The sequence below is a fragment of the Leptodactylus fuscus genome, unplaced genomic scaffold, assembly GCF_031893055.1.
Source record: "Leptodactylus fuscus isolate aLepFus1 unplaced genomic scaffold, aLepFus1.hap2 HAP2_SCAFFOLD_88, whole genome shotgun sequence".
NCBI lineage: Eukaryota > Metazoa > Chordata > Amphibia > Anura > Leptodactylidae > Leptodactylus > Leptodactylus fuscus.
Window position 1 is genome coordinate 211,449 of NW_027440926.1, and position 24,620 is coordinate 236,068.

The following is a 24,620-nucleotide window of genomic DNA, read 5'->3' on the forward strand; positions in this document are numbered from 1 at the left end:
AACTAACGCACCCTGAAATCTCTCTTCAATCCATTCTGCTCTCCCAAGACAAACTGCAACCCACTTAAGGGTCAGAATACACGCGGCCATAGAAGTCGTGGAGAAGCCAAGTGAACGAGGAGAAAGATGCTGCAGCTATTTCTAACTTACCCCAAGGACTTTATTCACACCAGTACAGCTCAGGATGTCTCTTGGATGTCTGATATGGAGCTACTGATGCTCTGAGTAATTGAAAGTTAAAGATAGAAAGCAGAGTAAGCAGGACATGACAGACATCACAGAAGATTGTCTCCAACCACCAGCTCAGCAAGAACTGACAATTACAGATAAGCCTGCAGGAGGTGAAACTGCTGTAAATGCCAACACAAGTCAATGATGGACCGAAATAATGTTACCCAAAAATAAATGTCTGATCTGTCTGAAAAAAAGTAGTTACAAGTGGCAGCTATTGCTGAAAAGGTATACAGAAGATTTCCACATGACATTGCTTCCACATGACGCCACTTTCACATGACATTGCTAGCACGTTGCCGCTTCCACATGCCATCGCTTCACCAAATGCTGCTTCACATGATAACATTTCCACATGACATCTCTTCCCCAAGACACTGCTTTTACATGACACTGTTTCCACATGATGCCGCTTCCACAAGACGCCACATCCACATGCCATTGTTTCCACCTAATGCTGGTTCCACATGCCGCCATCACAGAAGGTGAAAGCAATACCACAAAACCAGACAAACAGTCACAGAAGCGAGTCCCACAATAATATTATCAAACTAAAATAGAACTTTTAATAACAATTAGTTAAAAAGCATATAAAACAATCGTCAGACTAATCAACACAATATTTAAAAGGAAACCTCCCCACAGCCCCCATATTTAATAGGCTGGAGGTGGACAGGAAAGAGGAAAACGGAGGCATCGAAAAAAAAATAGGAAAAAGTGATTGGCTGCTGAAATCAGGTGACCTCCGATTTATAAGAATAGTGGCAGCCATATTCGTGTCAGATGCGGTTTGGAGTTAGACAGGGAGAGATCTGCTGAGGGTGAGAGAGAATTTAGCTATTGCTAGGCAGGAAAATGTCTTCATCAACAACTGTTTTCAGAGCTACACTGCAGGAACAGGGTTTCCCTGTCGTCATACCAGCAGCACAATTTAGGGTATTTCTGCCCGTGTGCTGGTAGGACAGGTGGAATCTGTAATCAGCAATTAATTAATATGCCTGACTAGGCCCTATAAGAGGGCACTGGAACGCTGCCCCCCCCCCCCCCCCGCATGTTTTTTTCTGTCCTGTGTTGGTGGGACACGTGGGGAGGACTTTGTGTCCTCCTTTGACCGGGTTTTGGGGTTTTGAGTTATTTGGGTTTTGTGGGGGTCCTGGCAAAAAAGTATGTGCACTATTGTGACGAAAAGTAGCCTATTGCTCAATCCTGTGTAGTGACTATGTTTGTGGAAACTTTCAGCCAAATCGGTGGAGCGGGTTTTGAGTGATTGAGGAACAAACATCCAAACTCACAAACGTTCACCTTTATAATATTAATAGGATTTCTGCACCTGAACATAATAAGAAACACTTCAAATATTTTGTTCAGATTTTGCTTCTTAATGAAAAGTTACCTCGACCCAAAAAGTCCTTCCTGGAATATTTTCCTTGAACAGGATCGATATTTAACCCCTCAATGCTCAGCGCCATACTATTATGTCGCACTTAGCATATAGGTACCGCTCAGCGCTGTAATGCTGCGGTCACAGAAGCTTTACCTGCGGCGTTACTTATGGCACAGCCAATGGCCAGGACGAGCCACCAGAATCGGAGAATACTCTGAGTCTTGTGGATTAACGCCTTGTATGGAGCGATCTGTGCATTTGCAATAGGAACTACTGTGCGATGTTCTGCAATACTATGAGATCACAATGTCAAGTCCTCTTGGTGCACATGTAAAAAGTGTAAGAAAACTCACAAAAATAAATAAATACTTTAAAAAATATATAATGTAAAGAAGAGACAAACCTGTGAGGTGTCCCCACGTGCGTATGAGCCCCCACAATCCAAAAATAGCCTTAATCCATCCATATGGTGAACACCATAAAGAAAACTACTCATTTGTATGCTGCAATTAACGTAGCTCGGTCACTTTGCTTTCTCCAAAAATAATAATAAAAAGTGATCAGAAAGTCCGACTTCTCAAACAGTGGTCCTAATACAAACTTGTGCGTGAGAATACAGAGACCCCGGGAAAATCCTTCATGAAAGTGACAAAACCTAATAAAACCAATAGAAATTCTGCGGCGGCCTCAGGCGGCACTATCAGAAGGGGCGCTGGTCTACCTGCCTTCCGTCATGCCCCCTTCTATATGCCGCCCCTCCTGATAGTAATGCCCCAGGCTGCAAGACACCCATCTAGTTTCTAATTCTATGACTTTAGACACAGAGAATACAGACCACACGTCCACTTCTCTGTGTAGGGGGCGCCATGAGATGACGTCCCAAGCTTCGTATGCTGAGATGCAGACGTCCTGCGCGCCGTGATCCTGGCTGGTGAACAGGAGACGCGGCTGCATCAAGGGCTCCAAAGTAGGTGAGTATCATTGTTTGTTTTTTCTTTAGCTGAATTGTGGCTATTTTAAGGGGTTGTTAGGAGGGGGCAGGTTATATTTTATCAGGTGTTATTTATATAAGGGCTATTAGGGGCATTATTAATCGTTTAAATACCCCCCCGTGTATTAATAATGCTCCTAATAGCCCTTATATAAAAATAGATACTTTTTCCACTGGTGGTTTGTTTCTGATTGCAGAACAAAGAAGCAAACTGCCCTTTCTTGAGGCGGACGCCGCAGCGGATCCGCGTCAAGACAATCCCTCCGGACTAGGCCTATTCATTTGGGCCTACTGCGGAGCAGGAAGCCGCGACTGTCGGAAGCTGTGACAGTTGCAGATAGCCGCGGTAGGTGCAATTTGGTCCTGATTCTGACGCGCTTACCGCATCAAAATCAGAACCAAAATACGCAGTCACTAGCCCGTGTGAACTAGGCCAAAGATGTCTGTGATGCAAACTCCACAGAGACAAAAGACAGCTGGATGGAGTGGTCTTGTCCGCCCAGAGGGAAGAGACGGGAAATGTGAGCGATTAGTAAGTCACTACAAAAGTTAGACACTGTAATGTTACCACTAGCAACCCCCCCTTTCCCCCCCCCCCCCCCCCCCCCCCCCGGTATTCAGTCCAGCAGGGGGGAGGCGTCTTTCTGTCATCCGCCTCAGGCAGCAAAAAGGCTAGGATCACCTGACGAGCCCTGAACAGTGTGTTATGTGGACAGCAGGTTGGGACATAAGTGGGAGTGGCTTTTTTTAGGGGTGTGGTTTTTCTATAAGGCACAGTACCCTATATACACAGCCCATGTAATAATATTATACCCCAGACTGTGACTGGTTAAAGAATTGCCCCACTTTCATTTACACCCTTTAGCAGTCACAATAAAACGTTTTTGGCGGTTCCGAATATGTCTGACGTCTTTGGTGGGACATACTAAAAAGAATGAAGAAAAAGAATAAAGAAAAAGAATGAACATTATTACAAATGGGGAAAGATGTAAAATAAAGATTTTCTGAGCTTTCTAGGTTTAAAAGAACTGGAATGAACAGGATATATCTGTAGTGTATAGTGGAATGAACATATATTCCATAGAAACAGATGTATAACACTTTTCCTGTGCTAGATACACCAGGAATGAACAGGATATATCTGTAGTCTATAGTGGAATGAACCTATATTCCATAAAAACAGATGTATAACACTTTTCCTGTGCTAGATACACCAGGAATGAACAGGATATATCTGTAGTCTATAGTGGAATGAACATATATTCCATAGAAAGAGATGTATAACATTTTTCCTGTGCTAGATACACCAGGAATGAACAGGATATATCTGTAGTGTATAGTGGAATGAACATATATTCCATAGAAACAGATGTATAACACTTTTCCTGTGCTAGATACACCAGGAATGAATAGGATATATCTGTAGTCTATAGTGGAATGAACATATATTCCATAAAAACAGATGTATAATACTTTTCCTGTGCTAGATACACCAGGAATGAATAGGATATATCTGTAGTCTATAGTAAAATGAACATATATTCCATAGAAACTGATTTATAGCACTTTTCCTGTCCTAGATACACCAGGAATGAACAGGATATATCTGTAGTGTATAGTGGAATGAACATATATTCCATAGAAACAGACGTATAACACTTTTCCTGTGCTAGATACACCAGGAATGAACAGGATATATCTGTAGTCTATAGTGGAATGAACATATATTCCATAGAAACAGACGTATAACATTTTTCCTGTGCTAGATACACCAGGAATGAACAGGATATATCTGTAGTGTATAGTGGAATGAACATATATTCCATAGAAACAGATGTATAATACTTTTCCTGTGCTAGATACACCAGGAATGAACAGGCTATATCTGTAGTCTATAGTGGAATGAACACATATTCCATAGAAACAGATGTATAACACTTTTCCTGTGCTAGATACACCAGGAATGAACAGGATATATCTGTAGTCTATAGTGGAATGAACACATATTCCATAGAAACAGATGTATAACACTTTTCCTGTGCTAGATACACCAGGAATGAACAGGATATATCTGTAGTCTATAGTGGAATGAACATATATTCCATAGAAACAGATGTATAACCCTTTTCCTGTGCAATTTACACCAGGAATGAACAGGATATATCTGTAGTATATAGTGGAATGAACATATATTCCATAGAAACAGATATATAACACTTTTCCTGTGCAAGTTACACCAGGAATGAACAGGATATATCTGTAGTATATAGTGGAATGAACATATATTCCATAGAAACAGATGTATAATACTTTTCCTGTGCTAGATACACCAGGAATGAACAGGATATATCTGTAGTGTATAGTGGAATGAACATATATTCCATAGAAACAGACGTATAACACTTTTCCTGTGCTAGATACACCAGGAATGAACAGGATATATCTGTAGTGTATAGTGGAATGAGCATATATTCCATAGAAACAGATGTATAACACTTTTCCTGTGCTAGATACACCAGGAATGAACAGGATATATCTGTAGTGTATAGTGGAATGAACATATATTCCATAGAAAGAGATGTATAACATTTTTCCTGTGCTAGATACACCAGGAATGAACAGGATATATCTGTAGTGTATAGTGGAATGAACATATATTCCATAGAAACAGATGTATAACACTTTTCCTGTGCTAGATACACCAGGAATGAACAGGATATATCTGTAGTGTATAGTGGAATGAACATATATTCCATAGAAACAGATGTATAACATTTTTCCTGTGCTAGATACACCAGGAATGAATAGGATATATCTGTAGTCTATAGTGGAATGAACATATATTCCATAAAAACAGATGTATAATACTTTTCCTGTGCTAGATACACCAGGAATGAATAGGATATATCTGTAGTCTATAGTAAAATGAACATATATTCCATAGAAACTGATTTATAGCACTTTTCCTGTCCTAGATACACCAGGAATGAACAGGATATATCTGTAGTGTATAGTGGAATGAACATATATTCCATAGAAACAGACGTATAACACTTTTCCTGTGCTAGATACACCAGGAATGAACAGGATATATCTGTAGTCTATAGTGGAATGAACATATATTCCATAGAAACAGACGTATAACATTTTTCCTGTGCTAGATACACCAGGAATGAACAGGATATATCTGTAGTGTATAGTGGAATGAACATATATTCCATAGAAACAGATGTATAACCCTTTTCCTGTGCAATTTACACCAGGAATGAACAGGATATATCTGTAGTATATAGTGGAATGAACATATATTCCATAGAAACAGATGTATAATACTTTTCCTGTGCTAGATACACCAGGAATGAACAGGATATATCTGTAGTCTATAGTGGAATGAACATATATTCCATAGAAACAGATATATAACACTTTTCCTGTGCAAGTTACACCAGGAATGAACAGGATATATCTGTAGTATATAGTGGAATGAACATATATTCCATAGAAACAGATGTATAATACTTTTCCTGTGCTAGATACACCAGGAATGAACAGGATATATCTGTAGTGTATAGTGGAATGAACATATATTCCATAGAAACAGACGTATAACACTTTTCCTGTGCTAGATACACCAGGAATGAACAGGATATATCTGTAGTGTATAGTGGAATGAGCATATATTCCATAGAAACAGATGTATAACACTTTTCCTGTGCTAGATACACCAGGAATGAACAGGATATATCTGTAGTGTATAGTGGAATGAGCATATATTCCATAGAAACAGATGTATAACACTTTTCCTGTGCTAGATACACCAGGAATGAACAGGATATATCTGTAGTGTATAGTGGAATGAACATATATTCCATAGAAAGAGATGTATAACCCTTTTCCTGTGCTAGATACACCAGGAATGAACAGGATATATCTGTAGTGTATAGAGAAATGAACATATATTCCATAGAAAGAGATGTATAACCCTTTTCCTGTGCTAGATACACCAGGAATGAACAGGATATATCTGTAGTCTCTAGTGGAATGAGCATATATTCCATAGAAACAGATGTATAACCCTTTTCCTGTGCAATTTACACCAGGAATGAACAGGATATATCTGTAGTATATAGTGGAATGAACATATATTCCATAGAAACAGATGTATAACACTTTTCCTGTGCAAGTTACACCAGGAATGAACAGGATATATCTGTAGTATATAGTGGAATGAACATATATTCCATAGAAATAGATGTATAATACTTTTCCTGTGCTAGATACACCAGGAATGAACAGGATATATCTGTAGTGTATAGTGGAATGAACATATATTCCATAGAAATAGATGTATAATACTTTTTCTGTGCTAGATACTCCAGGATTGAACAGGATATATCTGAATTTTTTTTTCAATATGGCCAGGTAGACCCCAGGTGAAAACAAATACATCCACTCCCCACCGTGCTTCCAGTACTTACTCCTTGAGTCTGCCGCTGTGGTCTTCATCATTTCCTGGTCTGGGACCTGGCATGTTACACAGCAGTTCTACTCAGGCAGTCATTGGCAGAGGTCGGACACCACTACAACCGTTTTAAGACATGCCCAGTCCTAAGTTCCCCTTTAGATTATGTTCTCACTTGGGAACGTTTCAGTGAAAGACGGTCCTCTCATTATCAACAGCCAAAAATAATGATCATTATTTGTGGTCATCCATATAAAAACATAAATAACAAAAAATCATGCCATAATTTGGAAAATAGGGGAAAAATCCTCTATAGCCACATGTGGCTATAGATATATACAGATATATCCTATTCATTCCTACTCTATTTAGCACAGGAAAAGTATTATACATCTGTTTCTATGGAATATATGTTCATTCCACTATACACTACAGATATAGCCTGTTCATTCCTGGTGTATCTAGCACAGGAAAAGTGTTATACATCTGTTTCTATGGAATATATGTTCATTTCTTTATTCACTGAAGATATATCCTGTTCATTCCTGGTGTATCTAGCACAGGAAAAGTGTTATAAATCTGTTTCTATGGAATATATGCTCATTCCACTATAGACTACAGATATAACCTGTTCATTCCTGGTGTATCTAGCACAGGAAAAGTGTTATACGTCTGTTTCTATGGAATATATGCTCATTCCACTATAGACTACAGATATAACCTGTTCATTCCTGGTGTATCTAGCACAGGAAAAGTGTTATACATCTGTTTCTATGGAATATATATTCATTCTAGCAGAGACTACAGATATATCCCGTTCATTCCTGGTGTATCTAGCACAGGAAAAGTATTATACATCTGTTTCTATGGAATATATGTTCATTCCACTATAGACTACAGATATATCCTGTTCATTCCTGGTGTATCTAGCACAGGAAAAGTATTATACATCTGTTTCTATGGAATATATGTTCATTCCACTATAGACTACAGATATATCCTGTTCATTCCTGGTGTATCTAGCACAGGTAAAGTGTTATATATCTGTTTCTATGGAATATGTGTTCATTCCACTATACACTACAGATATATCCTGTTCATTCCTGGTGTATCTAGCACAGGAAAAGTGTTATATATCTGTTTCTATGGAATATATATTCATTCTAGCAGAGACTACAGATATATCCCGTTCATTCCTGGTGTATCTAGCACAGGAAAAGTATTATACATCTGTTTCTATGGAATATATGTTCATTTCTCTATACACTACAGATATATCCTGTTCATTCCTGGTGTATCTAGCGCAGGAAAAGGGTTATACATCTGTTTCTATGGAATATATGTTCATTACACTATAGACTACAGATATATCCTGTTCATTCCTGGTGTATCTAGCACAGGAAAAGTGTTATACATCTGTTTCTATGGAATATATGTTCATTCCACTATACACTACAGATGTATTCTGTTCATTCCTGGTGTATCTAGCACAGGAAAAGTGTTATACATCTGTTTCTATGGAATATATGTTCATTTCTTTATTCACTAAAGATATATCCTGTTCATTCCTGGTGTATCTAGCACAGGAAAAGTGTTATACATCTGTTTCTATGGAATATATGTTCATTCCACTATAGACTACAGATATAACCTGTTCATTCCTGGTGTATCTAGCGCAGGAAAAGTGTTATACATCTGTTTCTATGGAATATATGTTCATTCCACTATACACTACAGATATATCCTGTTCATTCCTGGTGTATCTAGCGCAGGAAAAGGGTTATACATCTGTTTCTATGGAATATGTGTTCATTACACTATAGACTACAGATATATCCTGTTCATTCCTGGTGTATCTAGCACAGGAAAAGTGTTATACATCTGTTTCTATGGAATATATGTTCATTCCACTATACACTACAGATATATCCTGTTCATTCCTGGTGTATCTAGCACAGGAAAAGTGTTATACATCTGTTTCTATGGAATATATGTTCATTCCACTATACACTACAGATATATCCTGTTCATTCCTGGTGTATCTAGCACAGGAAAAGTGTTATACATCTGTTTCTATGGAATATTTGTTCATTCCACTATAGACTACAGATATATCCTGTTCATTCCTGGTGTATCTAGCACAGGAAAAGTATTATACATCTGTTTCTATGGAATATATGTTCATTCCACTATAGACTACAGATATATCCTGTTCATTCCTGGTGTATCTAGCACAGGAAAAGTGTTATACATCTGTTTCTATGGAATATATGTTCATTCCACTATAGACTACTGATATATCCTGTTTATTCCTGGTGTATCTAGCACAGGAAAAGTGTTATACATCTGTTTCTATGGAATATATGTTCATTCCACTATAGACTACAGATATATCCTGTTCATTCCTGGTGTATCTAGCACAGGAAAAGTGTTATACGTCTGTTTCTATGGAATATATGCTCATTCCACTATAGACTACAGATATAACCTGTTCATTCCTGGTGTATCTAGCACAGGAAAAGTGTTATACATCTGTTTCTATGGAATATATATTCATTCTAGCAGAGACTACAGATATATCCCGTTCATTCCTGGTGTATCTAGCACAGGAAAAGTATTATACATCTGTTTCTATGGAATATATGTTCATTCCACTATAGACTACAGATATATCCTGTTCATTCCTGGTGTATCTAGCACAGGAAAAGTATTATACATCTGTTTCTATGGAATATATGTTCATTCCACTATAGACTACAGATATATCCTGTTCATTCCTGGTGTATCTAGCACAGGTAAAGTGTTATATATCTGTTTCTATGGAATATGTGTTCATTCCACTATACACTACAGATATATCCTGTTCATTCCTGGTGTATCTAGCACAGGAAAAGTGTTATATATCTGTTTCTATGGAATATATATTCATTCTAGCAGAGACTACAGATATATCCCGTTCATTCCTGGTGTATCTAGCACAGGAAAAGTATTATACATCTGTTTCTATGGAATATATGTTCATTTCTCTATACACTACAGATATATCCTGTTCATTCCTGGTGTATCTAGCGCAGGAAAAGGGTTATACATCTGTTTCTATGGAATATATGTTCATTACACTATAGACTACAGATATATCCTGTTCATTCCTGGTGTATCTAGCACAGGAAAAGTGTTATACATCTGTTTCTATGGAATATATGTTCATTCCACTATACACTACAGATGTATTCTGTTCATTCCTGGTGTATCTAGCACAGGAAAAGTGTTATACATCTGTTTCTATGGAATATATGTTCATTTCTTTATTCACTAAAGATATATCCTGTTCATTCCTGGTGTATCTAGCACAGGAAAAGTGTTATACATCTGTTTCTATGGAATATATGTTCATTCCACTATAGACTACAGATATAACCTGTTCATTCCTGGTGTATCTAGCGCAGGAAAAGTGTTATACATCTGTTTCTATGGAATATATGTTCATTCCACTATACACTACAGATATATCCTGTTCATTCCTGGTGTATCTAGCGCAGGAAAAGGGTTATACATCTGTTTCTATGGAATATGTGTTCATTACACTATAGACTACAGATATATCCTGTTCATTCCTGGTGTATCTAGCACAGGAAAAGTGTTATACATCTGTTTCTATGGAATATATGTTCATTCCACTATACACTACAGATATATCCTGTTCATTCCTGGTGTATCTAGCACAGGAAAAGTGTTATACATCTGTTTCTATGGAATATATGTTCATTCCACTATACACTACAGATATATCCTGTTCATTCCTGGTGTATCTAGCACAGGAAAAGTGTTATACATCTGTTTCTATGGAATATTTGTTCATTCCACTATAGACTACAGATATATCCTGTTCATTCCTGGTGTATCTAGCACAGGAAAAGTATTATACATCTGTTTCTATGGAATATATGTTCATTCCACTATAGACTACAGATATATCCTGTTCATTCCTGGTGTATCTAGCACAGGAAAAGTGTTATACATCTGTTTCTATGGAATATATGTTCATTCCACTATAGACTACTGATATATCCTGTTTATTCCTGGTGTATCTAGCACAGGAAAAGTGTTATACATCTGTTTCTATGGAATATATGTTCATTCCACTATAGACTACAGATATATCCTGTTCATTCCTGGTGTATCTAGCACAGGAAAAGTGTTATACATCTGTTTCTATGGAATATATGTTCATTCCTTCAGAGACTTCAGATATATCCTGTTCATTCCTGGTGTATCTAGCACTGGAAAAGTGTTATACATCTGTTTCTATGGAATATATGTTCATTTCTCTATACACTACAGATATATCCTGTTCATTCCTGGTGTATCTAGCGCAGGAAAAGGGTTATACATCTGCTTCTATGGAATATATGTTCATTCCACTATAGACTACAGATATATCCTATTCATTCCTGGTGTATCTAGCACAGGAAAAGTGTTATACATCTGTTTCTATGGAATATATGTTCATTCCACTATACACTACAGATATATCCTGTTCATTCCTGGTGTATCTAGCACAGGAAAAGTGTTATACAACGGTTTCTATGGAATATATGTTCATTCCACTATACACTACAGATATATCCTGTTCATTCCTGGTGTATCTAGCACAGGAAAAGTGTTATACATCTGTTTCTATGGAATATATGTTCATTTCACTATACACTACAGATATATCCTGTTCATTCCTGGTGTATCTAGCACAGGAAAAGTGTTATACATCTGTTTCTATGGAATATGTGTTCATTACACTATACACTACAGATATATCCTGTTCATTCCTGGTGTATCTAGCACAGGAAAAGTGTTATACATCTGTTTCTATGGAATATGTGTTCATTACACTATACACTACAGATATATCCTGTTCATTCCTGGTGTATCTAGCGCAGGAAAAGGGTTATACATCTGCTTCTATGGAATATATGTTCATTCCACTATACATTACAGATATATCCTGTTCATTCCTGGTGTATCTAGCACAGGAAAAGTGTTATACATCTGTTTCTATGGAATATATGTTCATTCCACTATAGACTACAGATATATCCTGTTCATTCCTGGTGTATCTAGCACAGGAAAAGTGTTATACATCTGTTTCTATGGAATATATGTTCATTCCACTATAGACTACAGATATATCCTGTTCATTCCTGGTGTATCTAGCACAGGAAAAGTGTTATACGTCTGTTTCTATGGAATATATGTTCATTCCACTATACACTACAGATATATCCTGTTCATTCCTGGTGTATCTAGCACAGGAAAAGTATTATACATCTGTTTCTATGGAATATATGTTCATTCCACTATAGACTACAGATATATCCTGTTCATTCCTGGTGTATCTAGCACAGGAAAAGTGTTATACATCTGTTTTTATGGAATATATGTTCATTCCACTATAGACTACAGATATATCCTGTTCATTCCTGGTGTATCTAGCACAGGAAAAGTGTTATACATCTGTTTTTATGGAATATATGTTCATTCCACTATAGACTACAGATATATCCTGTTCATTCCTGGTGTATCTAGCACAGGAAAAGTGTTATACATCTGTTTCTATGGAATATATGTTCATTCCACTATAGACTACAGATATATCCTGTTCATTCCTGGTGTATCTAGCACAGGAAAAGTGTTATACATCTGTTTCTATGGAATATATGTTCATTCCACTATAGACTACAGATATATCCTGTTCATTCCTGGTGTATCTAGCACAGGAAAAGTGTTATACATCTGTTTCTATGGAATATATGTTCATTCCACTATAGACTACAGATATATCCTGTTCATTCCTGGTGTATCTAGCACAGGAAAAGTGTTATACATCTGTTTCTATGGAATATATGTTCATTCCACTATACACTACAGATATATCCTGTTCATTCCTGGTGTATCTAGCACAGGAAAAGTGTTATACATCTGTTTCTATGGAATATATGTTCATTCCACTATACACTACAGATATATCCTGTTCATTCCAGTTCTTTTAAACCTAGAAAGCTCACTAAATCTTTATTTTACATCTTTCCCCATTGGTAATAATGTTCATTCTTTTTCTTTATTCTTTTTCTTCATTCTTTTTAGTATGTCCCGTCTTTGGTTTTACTATCACTCAATAAAGTTGACTATTAACATGGACTTCGAGGATTCGACTTCACGATGTTAAAGCCTCAGTCAGTGGTAAATCTATGCAGACATACACGTCAGGGTATAAATGGATTTACAATCATGTACAGCAGGCTTGTCCTACTCTAACATTCATGGCCTAACCTTACCCTTAGGATTAGCCATCAATATTACTCCCGAGAACACTCACAGGTCACCGGTACCGGGACGGCTCGCAGCCTTGTAGGGGTGAGTGTCGGTACTGCAGCGCTGCCGCATGGATTCCAATGAGTTTGTACGGCGAGTGAGTAGTGGGGTCCGTGGTATGTAAACAGTAGTACGAGCCAAACAGCTGATCTATGTGGGGTCCTGGGTGTCAGACCCGCCAATCTAATAATGAGGATAGACCATTCATTTTAGAAACCAGATGACTCCTTTAATAGTACTTGGTATGAGTTGGGGATTAAATTCCAAAAAATAGAGTATCCACGCTTGTCCCCAACCTGCTGAGCCACAGGCTCTATTAGATTATATGGGTGTGTTTAATCATAGAACATTATTATTAAGGCTCCTGTTGCCGCTCAGTGGTAACGACCTTGTATATTCCATTGCTTGGGTTTAATACTCAGCTCTAATGAAAAAATAAATGAATTCATGGAGGGTCTGACGTCTTCCTGCTCACTATTATTCACTATAGTCGGGTGAAAGAGACTATTGACCAGGTGAGGGGACCTGACAAAGTGACGTGTATGTCAACAGATCCCTCCAAGCCTGACTACAGCTCATTACTTATCATTATGGTGTCATTAGCGTCTCCTCATCATTTCCATAGTTCCTGCTCCCTCCTGCCTTGTTTGTGCTTCTCATAGCCGAATATTTGCATCAACGCTATAAATATCATCTAACAAGAGCAATGTCATCCAGATTCTCACAGGAGGAAGTCAGTGATGTCATCCAGATTCTCACAGGAGGAAGTCAGTGATGTCATCCAGATTCTCACAGGAGGAAGTCAGTGATGTCATCCAGATTCTCACAGGAGGAAGTCAGTGATGTCATCCAGATTCTCACAGGAGGAAGTCAGTGATGTCATCCAGATTCTCACAGGAGGAAGTCAGTGATGTCATCCAGATTCTCACAGGAGGAAGTCAGTGATGTCATCCAGATTCTCACAGGAGGAAGTCAGTGATGTCATCCAGATTCTCACAGGAGGAAGTCAGTGATGTCATCCAGATTCTCACAGGTGGAAGTCAGTGATGTCATCCAGATTCTCACAGGAGGAAGTCAGTGATGTCATATAGAGCCTGTATTTCCATATACGGTGTACAGTAGAGTGTAAGTATAAACCCAGAGAGGAAGCAGGAAGACCCTCACCCTTCAGGACATCTGACAGATCCCAGTGAGGTCTGGAGTTTAGGCCAGGTGACAGCTGAATCATACACTGACACCCGAAAGAAATGTTTGTACATTGATGTCTGGACAATTAGGAGGACAGCCCCCCCCCCCCCCTTCCCCCTAAGACAGATTTTCAGTATAGAGAATGTAAGAAGATCCCTCCAGGCCTGACTCATTACTTATCATTATGGTGTCATTAGCGTCTCCTCATCATTTCCATAGTTCCTGCTCCCTCCTGCCTTGTTTGTGCTTCTCATAGCCGAACATTTGCATCAACGCTATAAATATCATCTAACAAGAGCAATGTCATCCAGATTCTCACAGGACTAAGTCAGTGATGTCATCCAGATACTCACAGGTGGAAGTCAGTGATGTCATCCAGATTCTCACAGGAGGAAGTCAGTGATGTCATCCAGATTCTCACAGGAGGAAGTCAGTGATGTCATCCAGATTCTCACATGTGGAAGTCAGTGATGTCATCCAGATACTCACATGTGGAAGTCAGTGATGTCATCCAGATTCTCACAGGAGGAAGTCAGTGATGTCATCCAGATTCTCACAGGAGGAAGTCAGTGATGTCATCCAGATTCTCACAGGAGGAAGTCAGTGATGTCATCCAGATTCTCACAGGAGGAAGTCAGTGATGTCATCCAGATACTCACATGTGGAAGTCAGTGATGTCATCCAGATTCTCACAGGAGGAAGTCAGTGATGTCATCCAGATACTCACATGTGGAAGTCAGTGATGTCATCCAGATTCTCACAGGAGGAAGTCAGTGATGTCATCCAGATTCTCACAGGAGGAAGTCAGTGATGTCATCCAGATTCTCACAGGAGAAAGTCAGTGATGTCATCCAGTTTCTCACAGGAGGAAGTCAGCAATGCCATCCAGATTCTCACATATGGAAGTCAGTGATGTCATCAAGATTCTGACATGTGGAAGTCAGTGATGTCATCCAGATTCTCACAGGAGGAAGTCAGTGATGTCATCCAGATTCTCACAGGAGGAAGTCAGTGATGTCATCCAGTTTCTCACAGGAGGAAGTCAGCAATGCCATCCAGATTCTCACATATGGAAGTCAGTGATGTCATCCAGATTCTCACAGGAGGAAGTCAGTGATGTCATCCAGATTCTCACAGGAGGAAGTCAGCAATGCCATCCAGATTCTCACAGGAGGAAGTCAGTGATGTCATCCAGATTCTCACATGTGGAAGTCAGTGATGTCATCCAGATTCTCACAGGAGGAAGTCAGCGATGTCATCCAGATTCTCACAGGAAGTCAGTGATGTCATGAAGATTCTCATAGAACACAGTGATGTCATCCAGATTGTTCATACATTAAATTATATTTATTTCTACAGCATAAAGTGTAAACCCACAGAGGAAGCATAAAGACCCAAACCCTTCATTACATTTAATAGCTCACAGTGAGGTTTAGAGTTTAGGCCGGGCTAAACCATACAAAGACACCCAAAGGAAATGTCTGTGGATGATTACTATGAAAGCCCCCTCAGACAGATGCCCAATATTGTCTTAAAACATAGCGAATGACACTGTCAGGGCTCTTTGGACTATATATAAAGTATTGGCCAAAAGTATTGGCACCCCTGCAATTCTGTCAGATAATACTCGTGTTCTTCCAGATAATGATTGCAATCACAAATTCTTTGGTATTATCTTCATTTATTTCTTCTTCAATGGAAAACCACAAAAAGAATTGTCAAAAAGCCAAATTGGATATAATTCCACAGCAAACATAAAAAGGGGGTGGACAAAAGTATTGGCAAAGTATTTGAAAAATCATGTAATACTTCTCAAATTTTTGTAATTAACAGCACCTGTTACTTACCTGAGACACCTAACAGGTGGTGGCAATAACTAAATCACACTTGCAGGCAGTTGAAATGGATTCAAGTTGACTCCACCTCTGTCCTGTGTCCTTGTGTGACCACATTGAGCATGGAGAAAAGAAAGAAGACCAAAGAACTGTCTGAGGACTTGAGAAGCAAAATTGTGATGAAGCCTGAGCAATCCCAAGGCTACAAGTCCATCTCCAAAGCCCTGAATGTTCCTGTGTCTACCGTGCGCAGTGTCAGTAAGAAGTGTAAAGCCCATGGCCTGTGGCTAACCTCCCGAGATGTGGACGCAAAAGAAACATTGACCAGAGATTTCACCGCAAGATTGTGCGGATGGCGGATAAAGAACCTCGACTAACATCCAAACAAGTCCAAGCTGCCCTGCAGTCCGAGGGTACAACAGTGTCACCCCGTACTATCCAGCGTCAGCGTCTGAATGAGAAGGGACTGTATGGTAGGAGACCCAGGAAGACCCCACTTCTTACCCACAGACAGAAGCCAGGCTGGAGTTTGCCAAAACTTATCTGAGAAAGCCAAAACCGTTCTGGAAGAATGTTCTCTGGTCAGAGGAGACAAAAGTAGGAGAAGGCCTCAACATAGAGATTACAGGAAAAAGAGAAGAAGACGCCCCCTACAGTCAGACATGGCGGAGGTCCCTGATGGTTTGGGGTTGCTTTGCTGCCTCTGGCACTGGACTGCTTGACCGTGTGCATGGCATTATGAAGTCTGAAGACGACCAACACATTGTGCAGCATCATGTAGGGCCCAGTGTGAGAAAGCTGGGTCTCCCTCAGAGGTCAGGGCTCTTCCAGCAGGACAAGGACCCAAAACACACTTCAGGTCAGAACTAGAAAATAGTGGTGAGAGAAAGCCCTGGAGACTTGTAAAGTGGCAGCAATGAGTCCAGCCCTGAATCCCATAGAACACCTGTGGGGGAGGGGGAGAGATCTCTTGGTGGCAGTTTGGAGAAGGCCCCCTTCACATCTCAGGGGGGACCGCGAGCAGTTTGCCAAAGAAGAAGGGTCTAAGATTCCAGCAGAGCCTTGTAAGAAACTCATTGCTGGTTAGCGGAAGCGGTTGTGCGCAGTTATTGTGTCTAAAGGTTGTGCTACCAAGTATTAGGCTGAGGGCGCCAATACTTCTGTCCGCACCAGTTCTGGAGTTTTGTGTAAAATGATCAATGATGTGACATTTTTTTTCATTCTCTTTTGTGTTTTTTCATTGCAAGCAAAATAACTGAAGATATTACCAAAGAGTTTGATTATCTGACAGGACTGCAGGGGGCGATACTTATACTGTATATACCCTGTGTCACTTATATACTATATAAGAGTCTGTGCTGTGTAATCATTATCTGGGGGACAGCGAGGATTATCTGACAGGACTGCAGGGGGCGATACTTATACTGTATATACCCTGTGTCACTTATATACTATATAAGAGTCTGTGCTGTGTAATCATTATCTGGGGGACAGCGAGGATTATCTGACAGACCTGCAGGGGGCGATACTTATACTGTATATACCCTGTGTCACTTATATACTATATAAGAGTCTGTGCTGTGTAATCATTATCTGGGGGACAGCGAGGATTATCTGACAGGACAGCAGGGGGCGATACTTATACTGTATATACCCTGTGTCATTATATACTATATAAGAGTGTGTGCTGTGTAATCATTATCTGGGGGACACCGAGGATTATCTGACAGGACTGCAGGGGGCCATACTTATACTGTATATACCCTGTGTCACTTATATACTATATAAGAGTCTGTGCTGTGTAATCATTATCTGGGGGACAGCGAGGATTATCTGACAGGACTGCAGGGGGTGATACTTATACTGTATATACCCTGTGTCACTTATATACTATATACAGAGTCTGTGCTGTGTAATCATTATCTGGGGGACAGTGAGGATTATCTGACAGGACTGCAGGGGGTGATACTTATACTGTATATACCCTGTGTCACTTATATACTATATAAGAGTCTGTGCTGTGTAATCATTATCTGGGGACAGCGAGGATTATCTGACAGGACTGCAGGGGGCGATACTTATACTGTATATACCCTGTGTCACTTATATACTATATAAGAGTCTGTGCTGTGTAATCATTATCTGGGGGACAGCGAGGATTATCTGACAGGACAGCAGGGGGCGATACTTATACTGTATATACCCTGTGTCACTTATATACTATATAAGAGTCTGTGCTGTGTAATCATTATCTGGGGACAGCGAGGATTATCTGACAGGACAGCAGGGGGCGATACTTATACTGTATATACCCTGTGTCACTTATATACTATATAAGAGTTTGTGCTGTGTAATCATTATCTGGGAGACACCGAGGATTATCTGACAGGACTGCAGGGGGCGATACTTATACTGTATATACCCTGTGTCACTTATATACTATATAAGAGTTTGTGCTGTGTAATCATTATCTGGGGGACAGCGAGGATTATCTGACAGGACTGCAGGGGGCGATACTTATACTGTATATACCCTGTGTCACTTATATACTATATAAGAGTCTGTGCTGTGTAATCATTATCTGGGGGACACCGGGGATTATCTGACAGGACAGCAGGGGGCGATACTTATACTGTATATACCCTGTGTCACTTATATACTACATAAGAGTCTGTGCTGTGTAATCATTATCTGGGGACAGCGAGGATTATCTGACAGGACTGCAGGGGGCGATACTTATACTGTATATACCAGGCATGTCAAACATGCGGCCCGCACAGAGGTGCAATACTCACGCGGCTACTTGCTGCTACACGCTGCTGTGTAGACGTGATGTGACGTGATGACGTCACATCGCGTCTAGATCTTCAGGCGGCGGAAGCCCAACCCGCGCGGCTTCCGCCCCCGGCAGCACCCTCCTTTGTCGGCTCATTCATTTGAGCCAACAGTGGAGGGGAAAGCCGCGACCGCGATGGTCGCGGCAGGCGGGTTTTGACCAGAGAGAGACGCGTCAAGCCGCGTCTCTCTCTGTGTCAAAACCCGTGCGGGCAGTTCACGTGTGAACTAGCCCGAGAGAGAGAGAGAGTGTGGCGGGGTAGCGAGGACTCGGAGTCGTCGGAGAAGGTAAGTTTAATGTGTGTACGCATAGAGGTGGAACGTGAAATTGAGGGCACATGAAGGAGGGGATGGCATGACACTGGGGGCAGAGATGGGGACATGAATCTGGGGGCAGAGATGGAGGGGACATGACACTGGGGGCAGAGATGGGGGACATGACACTGGGGGCAGAGATGGAGGGGACATGACACTGGGGGCAGAGATGGGGGGACATGACACTGGGTGCAGAGATGGAGGGACATGAATCTGGGGGCAGAGATGGGGGGACATGAATCTGGGGGCAGAGATGGGGGGACATGAATCTGGGGGCAGAGATGGAGAGGATGTGAATCTGGGGGCAGAGATGGGGGGACATGACACTGGGGGCAGAGATGGAGAGGACATGAATCTGGGGGCAGAGATGGGGGAGACATGAATCTGGGGGGCAGAGGTGGAGGGGACATGACACTGGGGGCAGAGATGGAGGGGACATGAATCTGGGGGCAGAGATGTGGGGACATGACACGGGGGGCAGAGATGTGGGGACATGAATCTGGGGGCAGAGATGGAGAGGACATGAATCTGGGGGCAGAGATGGAGGGACATGAATCTGGGGGCAGAGATGTGGGGACATGACACTGGGGGCAGAGATGGGGGGACATGAATCTGGGGGCAGAGATGGAGGGGACATGAATCTGGGGGCAGAGATGGGGGGACATGAATCTGGGGGCAGAGATGGAGGGGACATGAATCTGGGGCAGAGATGGGGGAGATGAATCTGGGGGCAGAGATGGGGGGACATGAGTATGGGGGCAGAGATGGGGGGGCATGAATCTGGGGGCAGAGATGGGGGGACATGAATCTGGGGGCAGAGATGGGGGGACATGAGTATGGGGGAAGAGATGGGGGGGCATGAATCTGGGGGCAGAGATGGGGGGACATGAATCTGGGGGCAGAGATGGGGGGACATGAATCTGGGGGCAGAGATGGGGGGACATGACACTGGGGACAGAGATGGGGGACATGAATCTGGGGGCAGAGATGGGGGACATGAATCTGGGGGCAGAGATGGGGGACATGAATCTGGGGGCAGAGATGGGGGGGACATGAATCTGGGGGCAGAGATGGGGGGACATGAATATGGGGGCAGAGATGGGGGGACATGAATTTGGGGGGCAGATGAAGGCTGTATATGTAAACAGATAATTTTCTTTTATGAAACTAACAAAATCTTCTCAGAGAACAAGGCTGACTGATCACCACTTATCTAAAAAAAGATTGAAAAAAATGATAGCAAATAAATGTTTAGTTTTTAATTGCTGCATTTTTGTTAAATATATGTTGCTGTAACATATTACTACTTCATATCTTGTTTTCATGACTGCTGTTAAAATACGTGTGTGACATTAGCTGCTGTGTGCGGCCCTTGCAACAACCTCTTGTTATTCATGTGGCCCTCGGGGTAGCCTGAGTTTGACATTCCTGGTATATACCCTGTGTCACTTATATACTATATAAGAGTTTGTTCTGTGTAATCATTATCTGGGGGACAGCGAGGATTATCTGACAGGACTGCAGGGGGGCCAATACTTTTGTACAACACTGTATCTATAATACATAGTGTATGACACTGTCAGGGCTCCTAGGACTATATATATCTATAAAACATAGTGTATAACACTGTCAGGGCTCCTAGGACTATATATATCTATAATACATAGTGTATGACACTATCAGGACTCCTAGGACTATATATATCTATAGTACATAGTGTATGACACTGTCAGGGCTCCTAGGACTATATATATCTATAATACATAGTGTATGACACTGTCAGGGCTCCTAGGACTATATATATCTATCATACATAGTGTATGACACTGTCAGGTCTCCTAGGACTATATATATCTATAATACATAGTGTATGACACTGTCAGGGCTCCTAGGACTATATATATCTATAATACATAGTGTATGACACTCTCAGGGCTCCTAGGACTATATATCTATAATACATACTGTATGACACTGTCAGGGCTCCTAGGACTATATATATCTATAATACATAGTGTATGACACTGTCAGGGCTCCTAGGACTATATATATATATCTATAATACATAGTGTATGACACTGTCAGGGCTCCTAGGACTATATATATATCTATAATACATAGTGTATGACACTGTCAGGACTCCTAGGACTATATATATCTATAATACATAGTGTATGACACTGTCAGGGCTCCTAGCTCTATATATATATATCTATAATACATAGTGTATGACACTGTCAGGGCTCCTAGGACTATATATATCTATAATACATAGTGTATGACACTTTCAGGGCTCCTAGGACTATATACAGTCCTATGAAAAAGTTTGGGCACCCCTATTAATCTTAATCATTTTTAGTTCTAAATATTTTGGTATTTGCAACAGCCATTTCAGTTTGATATATCTAATAACTGATGGACACAGTAATATTTCAGGATTGAAATGAGGTTTATTGTACTAACAGAAAATGTGCAATATGCATTAAACCAAAATTTGACCGGTGCAAAAGTATGGGCACCTCAACAGAAAAGTGACATTAATATTTAGTAGATCCTCCTTTTGCAAAGATAACAGCCTCTAGTCGCTTCCTGTAGCTTTTAATCAGTTCCTGGATCCTGGATAAAGGTATTTTGGACAAACAATTCAAGTTCAGTTAAGTTAGATGGTGGCCGAGCATGGACAGCCCGCTTCAAATCATCCCACAGATGTTCAATGATATTCAGGTCTGGGGACTGGGATGGCCATTCCAGAACATTGTCATTGTTCCTCTGCATGAATGCCTGAGGATTTGGAGCGGTGTTTTGGATCATTGTCTTGCTGAAATATCCATCCCCGGCGTAACTTCAACTTCGTCACTGATTCTTGAACATTATTCTCAAGAATCTGCTGATACTGAGTGGAATCCATGCGACCCTCAACTTTAACAAGATTCCTGGTGCTGGCATTGGCCACACAGCCCCAAAGCATGATGGAACCTCCACCAAATCTTACAGTGGGTAGCATGTGTTTTTCTTGGAATGCTGTTTCTTTTTGGACGCCATGCATAACGCCTTTTTTTATAACCAAACAACTCAATCTTTGTTTCCAAAATGAAGCTGCCTTGTCCAAATGTGCTTTTTCATACCTCAGGCAACTCTATTTGTGGCGTACGTGCAGAAACGGCTTCTTTCTCATCACTCTCCCATACAGCTTCTCCTTGTGCAAAGTGCGCTGTATAGTTGACTGATGCACAGTGACACCATCTGCAGCAAGATGATGCTGCAGCTCTTTGGAGGTGTCTGTGGATTGTCCTTGACTGTTCTCACCATTCTTCTTCTCTGCCTTTCTGATATTTTTCTTGGCCTGCCACTTCTGGGCTTAACAAGAACTGTCCCTGTGCTCTTCCATTTCCTTACTATGTTCCTCACAGTGGAAACTGACAGGTTAAATCTCTGAGACAGCTTTTTGTATCCTTCCCCTGAACAACTGTGTTGAACAATCTTTGTTTTCAGATCATTTGAGAGTTGTTTTGAGTAGCCCATGATGCCACTCTTCAGAGGAGATTCAAATAGGAGATCAACTTGCAATTGGCCACCTTAAATACCTTTTCTCATGATTGGATACATCTGGCTATGAAGTTCAAAGCTCACTGAGGTTACAAAACCAATTTTGTGCTTCAGTAAGTCAGTAAAAAGTAGTTAGGGGAATTCAAATCAATAAAATGATAAGGGTGCCCATACTTTTGCACCGGTCAAATTTTGGTTTAATGCATATTGCACATTTTCTGTTAGTACAATAAACCTCATTTCAATCCTGAAATATTACTGTGTCCATCAGTTAATAGATATATCAAACTGAAATGGCTGCTGCAAACACCAAAATATTTAGAACAAAAAATGATTAAGATTAATAGGGGTGCCCAAACTTTTTCATAGGACTGTATATATCTATAATACATAGTGTATGACACTGTCAGGGCTCCTAGGACTATATATATATATATCTATAATACATAGTGTATGACACTTTCAGGGCTCCTAGGACTATATATATATCTATAATACATAGTGTATGACACTGTCAGGGCTCCTATGACTATATATATATATATCTATAATACATAGTGTATGACACTGTCAGGGCTCCTAGGACTATATATATATCTATAATACATAGTGTATGACACTGTCAGGGCTCCTAGGACTATATATATATCTATAATACATAGTGTATGACACTTTCAGGGCTCCTAGGACTATATATATATCTATAATACATAGTGTATGACACTGTCAGGGCTCCTAGGACTATATATATCTATAATACATAGTGTATGACACTTTCAGGGCTCCTAGGACTATATATATATATATATCTATAATACATAGTGTATGACACTGTCAGGGCTCCTAGGACTATATATATATATCTATAATACATAGTGTATGACACTGTCAGGACTCCTAGGACTATGTATATATATCTATAATACATAGTGTATGACACTGTCAGGGCTCCTAGGACTATATATATATATATATATAATACATAGTGTATGACACTGGACTCCTAGGACTATATATATCTATAATACATAGTGTATGACACTGTCAGGGCTCCTAGGACTATATATATCTATAATACATAGTGTATGAAACTGTCAGGACTCCTAGGACTATATATATATATATATATATATATATATATATATATATTACATAGTGTATGACACTGGACTCCTAGGACTATATATATCTATAATAAATAGTGTATGACACTGTCAGGACTCCTAGGACTATATATATCTATAATACATAGTGTATGACACTGTCAGGGCTCCTAGGACTATATATATCTATAATACATAGTGTATGAGACTGTCAGGGCTCCTAGGACTATATATATATATATCTATAATACATAGTGTATGACACTGTCAGGGCTCCTAGGACTATATTTATATATATATCTATAATACATAGTGTATGACACTGTCAGGGCTCCTAGGACTATATATATCTATAACACATAGT